This window comes from Lathyrus oleraceus, chromosome 4, assembly GCF_024323335.1.
Source record: "Lathyrus oleraceus cultivar Zhongwan6 chromosome 4, CAAS_Psat_ZW6_1.0, whole genome shotgun sequence".
Taxonomy (NCBI): domain Eukaryota; kingdom Viridiplantae; phylum Streptophyta; class Magnoliopsida; order Fabales; family Fabaceae; genus Lathyrus; species Lathyrus oleraceus.
This window is the reverse complement of record NC_066582.1, coordinates 346,245,065-346,254,610: the sequence shown is the minus strand read 5'-3', so window position 1 is coordinate 346,254,610 and position 9,546 is coordinate 346,245,065.

Here is a 9,546-nt window from a genome sequence, read left to right as displayed (position 1 = left end):
TTACTGGGAGAACAAAAGGATATAAAGAGAAACCCTGAACGGTGAAAGTCTAATCCTCGGTTCTGATCTTCAATTTGATCTTCAATATGTGTTTCACGTCTGTGTAGAAAGACTTATCAATTATTCGATTTAAATTGCACTAAAGTCTATGAATAGAGGCGAATACAGTGAGCGCTGGGTCATTCGTTCCATGCCCAAAGATATTCAGAATGGGGGTAGGAATTCTCCAGTCCTAATCCTTCTCTACTACTTAAGCCTCATGACGTGCAATTTGCATCACAATCGATGAGTGTTGAATTTGAATTTCCTTGCAGCTTCCCATGATGAAGGGTAATCTTTGAATGATGAAGAGGCTTGTTAATCAACTTGAATCGAGTTGTGCTAAAGCCTATGAATATAGGCGAATACAATGAGCAAACGAGTCATTGGTCCCGCACCCAAAGATATTCAGAATGGGGGTAGGAATTCTCTAGTCCCATTCCTTCTCTATTAGTTAAGACTCATGGCACACAACTTGGATCATGATTAACAAGTGGGGAATTTTGAACTTTGTAGTGCTTGAATAATAGTCTTGTCTTTTACTGTTTTGAATTGCTTTAACTCTCGATCTTGATCTTTGTATCTTGATTGAACTTGGAGATCTTGTATCCGGCATCTTGATCACAAGGACTTGCTTTATCAAGTGATCAAGGGTCTTTTGATCACTTGACTAAGCTTGGGAAATTAAGCACATTAAAAGGATTTAGTTAATCAAAGTGTACTTTGATCAACTTAATCGGTGGGAAAAATTAGTTGAATGAAGTGTACAACTACCTAAAGGGTTAGTGTTTGTTTGGAATTATTTTCACAATGCCTAAAACTGGGGGAACATGCAAAAATGGGTTATTTCTAACCTAGGGGCAAAACAGTCATTATTCACAATTATGGTTATTGAATTAAGGTTTTAACTATGGAAATTCTAATTAAAAATCAATGGTGAATTCTAAACTATTCTGTTTTCTAAAATTAAATTCTAACATTAGTCCAATTTCTAACCAAAGTTAATATTTCTAAAATCTATTAAATTCTAAGTATATTCTACTCATTTCTTGAAATCCTAATTATTCTAATTCTAAAGTTAATCCGACTTCTAATCAAGGTTAATATTCCTAAACATTCTATTTAAATCTAATTTCTAAAATTTCTAATCTAATATAACATTTCTAATTAAACTATAAAATTCTAAATCTTTATTTCTAACTAATTTCTAAAGATCTATTAAGTCCTAATTAAACTAATTAACTACCATATTAATCTAAATCTAGTATTTCTAACTAAATCTAATTAAGCTAATTACACTAAAGCTCTAATTATCCCTAAAGATCCTAATTAACCTAAATCTTCTAATTAATTAACAAACAAAAAAAACCAACAAAAAAGTAAGGAATTGGGCCAAGAACCTGTTGGATGTGCAGGCCTGTGTATGAGGTGTGTATAGGAAATCGTTTGGGCCCCAAGCCCAAACAGAGTCAAACTTCAGATGATCTAGGAATGGATCCCTAATCCCAACCCACGCGAACTAAGCAACACGGCGCCGAATGCCTTCATAATCGATCCGACGCGGAAGAAAAAACACGATATGAGTTATTCTCCCCTTTCGATTTCAATAGTACGATCGAAGAAACAAAGAACAACATAACTTCAAATCAAGAAGCCTAAACCGGATTCATCGATGACGTCTTGTAAACGTTGCGCGTTTATCCCCACAACCTCGCGTTTGAGTCATGGTGCGGCAACTCGAACTTCCTTGCATCGATTCGCAGCGTCGCGTTCCGCTTCGTTGCGGATTCGAAGATTCTCCTATCCATAGTAGGGGTGACAATTGGATCCATTTAGAGAAAATCCATCCAATCCATCCATCAAAAAATTCATCCAATCCATCCACTACATAAAAAATTAAGTTAATGGATTGATCCAATCCATCCATTATAAGCATGGATTGATCCAATCCATCCAACACATTTTAATGATCCAATGGATTTTTTTATCTAATTTTAAAAAAATAACTTTTTTCAAATATTAATTCTTTTTTTTGAAAAATAAAAAATAATTATTTTTTTCGAAAAAAAATATTTTTTTTTTAAAATAAATATAAATTTATTTTTTTCGAAAAAAAATTTTTTTTTTTGAAAATACAAAAAATCATTTTTTTCAAAAATTTAAAAATAATTTTGAAAAATACCAAATTTTGATTTTATTTTCGAAAAATTTATTTTTTTACGAATATAAAAAAAATATTTTTTTTCGAAAAAAAACAATTTTTAAATTATTTTTTTCGAAAATACAAAAATATATTTTTTTTTGAAAAAAATGATTTTTCTCGAAAAAAGCTGATATTGTTTTATTAAAAAAATAAAAAATAAATAAATTTTTCAAAAAAATAAGTGATTTTTTTCAAAAAAGAAAAATTTTAAAGGAAAAAGAAATGGATGGATGGATATCCATCCACTAAAAATATGATAATGGATGGATTGGATGGATTTTTATTCTTAATGGATGGATTTGATTGGATATTTTTAAAAAACTTTTAGTGGATTGTTAATGGATAATGGATTGTTTTGATCCATCCATTGACGATCCAATCCATATCCATCCAATCCATCCATTTTGCCACCCCTAATCCATAGCACTCCGTGATTCGCGTCGTTCCTCTCGCTTGAAGATTTGAAAACTCGCAACTCTAGTTGCTTTGTAATCGTGCGTGCTAACAGAAAGAACTAGTGTCGAAAACCAATCGGAATACGTACCGGATTGAACATGTATGAATTTTTTCGTTTGAGTTCCAATTGATTCTTCTTCTTCTCCTTCTATTAATCTGATTTGATGTGAATCCTTGCGTGCAATATTTGTGTATTTTATTTTACAAATTCTTGTTGCAGTTCTGGACTCTTCTCTTTGATGCGAGAGTGTGAATTTCCTTTGATTTCGGAAGCCTATGTGTGTCGAAATCGGTTCTGAAACTTTTGTGTTGAAAAATTTGTGCTTTTGCGTGGCCCATGATTAGGAGCAATTGGTGCAGAGAGAAGTGATTGCGGAATGGAGAGAATTTGCAGAAAATGAAGAAAAAGAAAAACTCCCCATTGAAGATAGGTAAGGACTCTTATATAGGGCTTGATTCTGTTCTTAAATTCACATGAAATTCAAAATGAAATTCAGTTGTTAGTTAGAAATTCTAAAGTTGGTTAGATTAGTTACAATGAAATGAAGTGTCAAATTCAAGTGAAATGAACTTCTAGTTAAATGGAATTATGTATCTGTTTAGTCCTGCAGTTAGGTGATAGTTAGTTGGTTTGAAATGTTCATTCCCCCATAGATTCACATTACAGTTAGAGATTTATAAGTTAATTGGAGCCAAGTTCAATCGAAATTCAATTGAAATGAAATGTAAAATTACTATTATTCAATTATCAGTCCTGTTAGCATGACAATAAGTTAGAAATTGAATGTGGAGTTAATTTGTGAATGATTTGTGCAGGGAAAACAACTTGCTTCCTTTCTTAGGCTTGACCTTCTCCAACTGTTCAAGTCGCTTCTTCAAACTCTCGGCAGGCAATTCAGCCTCAAGTTTGTATTCTTCTATGCATTTAATCACCGCCTTGAGTGCATACTGCTCCTTTCTTGCAACTAGATACGATGCTCGCCCCGCCTTATTAGGACCTTCCCGGAATAGAGGCCGCGACTTTCCTAGAATCTTTCAAGAAAGATTTGAGAAGTGGAACAGGTGGGAACTTGTCCACAAGGCTCACTTCAAGTCTCCGCCATTACTAATTTCATTAGATTTTTTTTATGTGTAAATGGAAGGGTGAGACTCATGAAGAGTTATTGGAAATGTTTGGATTTTTGCATTTGGTTGTAATTTGGTAGGTTTTGTAATTTCGGAATTTCAGATTTAAAACTCGGCATGGCTTGTGGTTGAAATGTGTAAATTTGGAGCTATGTTTGAAATTGGAATGTATGGCTAGATGTAATTTGATTGGAATTTTAATTGGATTTTGAATAGTGTGTTGTAATGGTTTATGTAAGATGTGTGTGAATTTGTAATTGGATTAGTAATGAAATTGTAATATGGTTTGAAGTCAGTGAAATAGCTTGTTGCATAGGCATCAGGAAAAAGTTCTTGTTTTAAATCTATAATTGGATATACGTGAACAATCCCATCTTGCATTTTAAACTAGTGATCATATTTTCCTTCAAGTGTGTAAAAGAATGGCTCTGGTTAGGTTTTGGATTTTGAAATTGGGTTAACTAAATGAATGTTAGGTTGGATTAATGAATGGATTTGGAAAATAAAAATGGGCTTAAGAATTTGTAAAATGGGTTTAAGTTTGGGTATAGGTAAATGTTGGAATTGGATAATTTGGACAAATGAGATGGATTTGAAAAATGGATAACATAATTATTATTGGATATAATATGGATATTTGTTGCAAATTTTTATGTTGAATTTTGTTTTAAAAATAAAGAGTGAAGAACAAATGAGCTCACTTCCAAATAACACAACCATGCCCCTTTATCAAAATGTGAATCTAAAAGATTGATTTGAACTCTAAAATTAATTTGAATTTCTAAAAACAATTTGAAACAATGTGAAATGTTCGTTAATACTTATGCCAAATGCCGTGGTCAAGTATGATAAGTTGACTTTGGTCAATTGGTTGATCAAAAAGTCAATAATTGACCAGAAGTCAATTGATGCAAGAGGATGATGAACTGGACTCCTCTGGATTATAATGCATGTTCGTGACCCTATTAGAACAAACGTATCTTGTGAATGGATGATAGCGAGACCTAATGATCATGCCATGACTTGATCAAAATAAACCAATGAACTTTGGATCAATGAAAATCAAATGGAATTAATGGATGAGGTGACTTGGGGTCAAATGGGATACAGTGGAATACGAATGCAGACATACTTGGAACCAACCAAATCAAACCATGTAGTAAGGGTTTAGTTAGGTCAAAGGTCAAATGTCAGGCAATGACCAAGAATATCAAACCCAACAATCCATCAGTGCCATGAACCAATTTAATGTTTTTGATCCTCAAAATAAACCACTAGGGTTACCAACTCCATGATCAAGTATTAGGGTTTCCTGTCAAACCACAAAGCTCCTCGAACCATAGGCTTTCATAAGATCAGGGTCAAAGATTAGGGTTACAACCCCCATGATGAACAATACCATGATCTTCCAGCCAAATCCCTGATTTTGTCAACCGTGAACCTTAAATCTATGATGTTTGTTAGTCAATGTTAACCATGAATGAATGATGAACATGAATGAAACATGAGTGAGGTTAGAATCACGGGTTAGGTAAAAAAGCAAAAATGGGGGGCAAATTTTGGGGTATAACAGTCGCCCCTATTTAATCTTCTCATACCTGAAGGTATGAATAGCAACGGCTTTCAAACATACATGGTAGGAAAGGATTAAATACTAGAATAACCAAGAGATTTTCCTGCAGGGATCGAATGAAATGAGTGAGATGTAAGGTAAGGGTATTTATGGAAAGTTATTCAATGGATGGCGTATAGGCTTTCGTATATGGTTATTCGTTAGGGATCAGCTGACATGTCCGTGGGGAAGATGAGTCAGCTATACATAGGGATGCTTTGTAAGGGTATACATGAAGTATGCAATATGCTATGTATGATCGATTTCTTCTTTTCGTCTTTCTCTATATTTTCTCATTCTCTTCTTTTTCATTCTTTTCCCTATTTTATTATTTTCTTTCATTCTTTTCTTTCATTCTTTTTTCCTTTTTCATTCTTACCTCCACTAACAAGTTCTTGGCTTGTAACCCAGGATTAAAATATCCATGCAGGATTCCCCGAAGGTAAAAGAAATGTGTGGTTGCAACGGCAAGTACTCGAACAAAAAGAATAGGAACAAGATCTTCTGCCATAGACAGATAGACGTCTTGCAAAAAAGGACGGACAACTCAACTGAGAAACGATCTCCTCGTGAAATAGGTATCAACGGCTCCTTAGGAAGAGGAATGGGAATTTCTAAGCACAATTAAGGAAAAAAGTGAACAGACTTCTCAACGGAGAAACGACCTCCTCGTGCAACAGGTAGCAACGACTCCTTAGCAAGAGGGGTAAAAATTTCCAAAGGCGGGCAAACTTCTCAACGGAGAAAGGACCTCATCATGCAACAGGTAGCAACGACTCCTTAGCAAGGGAAAATGGGGGCTTCCAAATAAAGGTTTAGGAAGGAAGATAGTCGAACTTCTCACACGAAAGGTGATGAGAACTCCTTAACGAAAGGTTAAGAAGAAGATGGGAATGAGGTTCTCGTGCAATATGCTATGAGAGCTCTTAGACACAAGGTCTACCGGGGATCTCACACAAAACGTATCGAGAACTTCTCAATGAAAGGTTAAGAAGAAAGAGGGGATTTCTCATACGAAAGGTAGTGAGAAACTTCTCAATGAAAGGTTAAGAAGAAAGTTGGGGATTTCTCATACAAAAGATAAGTAACCGTCAAAAAGGTCACAGACATCTGCACAAGGCAGAACAATAAATAAGACCCTCTAGGTACAAACCTTAGGCTCAAGGGATTTTCCAGACGAATCTGGGCTTTAGCATACTCTGACAGGTGGGGAACTTTGCAAATAGGTGCAAAAATCTCATATCGTCCCTCAGGAACAACGGCGGGGATGGCGTTTTCATACAATGGCTACCCGGCCCCAAGATTCACCAAACCTATATCAAGCGTTTAAACAAACAGGAAGCAAAGATCTGACAAAGGTACCCTGCTCGTGCAAAAGGCAACAATGGGGAGACGTGATTTCAAGCATAAAGCAACGAAATAAACCCACAAAAGGTAAGTTATCTCAATTATCTTCTCCAAGCGAAAGGCAAGGAGGACTGGCACGAGGCCGAAAGAGACTCGGAACACTCACACGGGTACTTGCAAAAGGCAACACAAATGAGAACTAATTCGGGAAAACCTGCAAGGAATACTACTCAAGAGTATCATGATGATGTTCTTACTATGGAGGAAGAATGTATGATGGAGGATTCTTTTATACTTCGAGAAAGACTTTCATGAAGTTATGCATATGTTTATTTTGCAAGGCGTAATGCTCTATTTTGATGGAATATGGTACGCGCTTCAAGATGCAATGGTATGTAATGCATGGTTGCTTATGTCAGATGCTGATGCGTGGTCAGGATTTTGGTTAGACGGTATGACAGGAAATGTTTGGAGATAGAGAACATTGGGTACTAGTAACCACTAAGTTTATCAATTAGGATCGGGTTCTCTGTTGAAAGGTTAGGGGATGCGTTTAGCGTGACTCCCCGACATTCATCTTGAACTTAGAAGTCTCTTATGCACAGTGGATCTTGCTCTGAACAGTCTCACAAGTATGGAAAAGATCTTCCTTCATAGCCAGTCATGCCCCAGCCTGTTGGGAATCTGCATGGAATGCCCCAGTCATAAGTTATGAAGTACTATCTCGATCTAATCTACCCTAGTATCTTGAAGTTGTATTCCTCTTATTGACTATCTGGAAGAGAACGACTTATTGGGTTTCTGAGGTAGCTTTCCCCAGTACAAGTCTTGGAAAAATCTTGCCTCTGAGCGGCCGATCTCTAAGGGAATGCCCCTGACTAACATGTCTTATAGAGATTCATCGAATCCCGACGTAACTTCCTTAGATTAACTGAATCTTGAGAGATTTATCGACGTGATTGCTTCAGATTGACTGAAAATTGAAGTGTCTTGTCTTTCTGCTCAACGAAGTTCTTAGACATTTTTCTTCTCGATATGATCCAATGACATGGCTTTCCCCTACTTGACGAAGACTCGGGCGTTCTGCACTTGATATGATCAGTCAAAATAGTTTGCCACTTCTCAACAGAGTCTCAGGCGTTTGGTCTTCTGATGCGATCAACTGGAGTGGTTTACCTCCTAAATATCTGATCTTTGGAGAGATTCGTCGAATCTCGACGTAACTGTCTCAGACTAACTGAATCTTGTTGAAATTTCTTGACATGACAGTCTCAAATTGACAGAATCTTGAAACATCTTGTCCTTCTGCTCAACGGAGTTCTCGGATGTTATGTTCCTTGATATAATCACATGAAGTGGTTGGTTGTTGCTCAACGGAGACTCATGTGTTCAACACTTGGTATGACTAATCAAAATAATTTGTCCCTGCTCGACAGAGTCTCAGGCGTTTGTCTCTCGGAGGACAATCAAATCAAGGTGACCTGTCTCTGCTCAATGGAGTTCTCAGGTATTTTATCTTATGATCCAATTAGTTGAAATAATTTTGCCTCTTCTTGACAAAGTCTTTAGGCACCCTTCTCTTATGGTGTAATAATCAAGCTTTCCAATTCACATTCATTATGGAAATCTTCTTGATGTCAAATGCTTACTCATGAGTAACAAATGTTCATTTGTAAAGATGATAATAACAATGTCACGTTTATACAGTTTTGAAGTCCAAGCCTGTTCACTGGAATTATGACATACAATGAATGCATCACTGATTAAGAATGTCATATCAATATCAACACAAATGATGAGTGAATCATCAAGGGGTCAGTTTTAACACGATCGTACTGACTGTATGCTTTCGAAATAAACTCTGCTTCAATTAGGTGTTTTGAGGGTTGTAACATGGCCTGGTTCATGGGTTTAGAAAGAAAGGATATAAGGCTCAAACCTATCCTAACCCACCCGTTCTTCGTGATGTTCTTCAGTCCTACGTTCAGCTATTTCGACATAATGCTCATCTTCCAAAAGGGGATTTTAAAGTAATGATTAGTGATTCAATGAGGTTTTTGGTGTGGCAGTCACCCTTCCTCTATTCGGTTTGGTAGCCACACGAATTTGTTCTTGCTGAGGATTTTCTTTTGATTCCTCTCTCTGTTTTTTTTTTCATTTCTCTACTTTTGCTGGATTGAATCAGATTTTCAATCCACGGCGATGCCCTAATTTCTTCCTAAGTCACTCATTTTCGAGTTTTTGACTTAGCGGGCTTTTTTTTTCGTGTTTCTTTTCTCGTTGAAACAAATCGTGTGACATCTGTTTGTTTGGTTTGAAAGGGTTGTGACTGCCTCGTTCCTCTGTTGGTGAGGGACAACCATTAGGAATTTGGTGTTTCCGACCTCTCTTGAGGGGTAAAATGTGGTTGATCCTCAGATAGGACACTCCTCTTTTTGTTTGGAATTTGAATGAACGGCCAAATTAGATGACGACTACCCTGCCCCGGTTTAAAATTGAGGGTTTTATGTTCAGAAAGAAACTCCTACTACAAGGCCCAAAGTGGTTGACTAGGGATTAACTTCCTTATAACTCCGATATTTGGGATTTGAAACAATGCCTTACATCATCAACCGGGTCTTATTCAGAAGCATATGTGTGTCGATCTCGTGTTTTTAATTTCATCATCCTCCTTTTGATTTTGCTCAAACAAAAGTTAGATATTGACAAAATAGAGTATGAGTGAACGCGAATGGATTGCTTCAAAAATATGCATATTCATTTC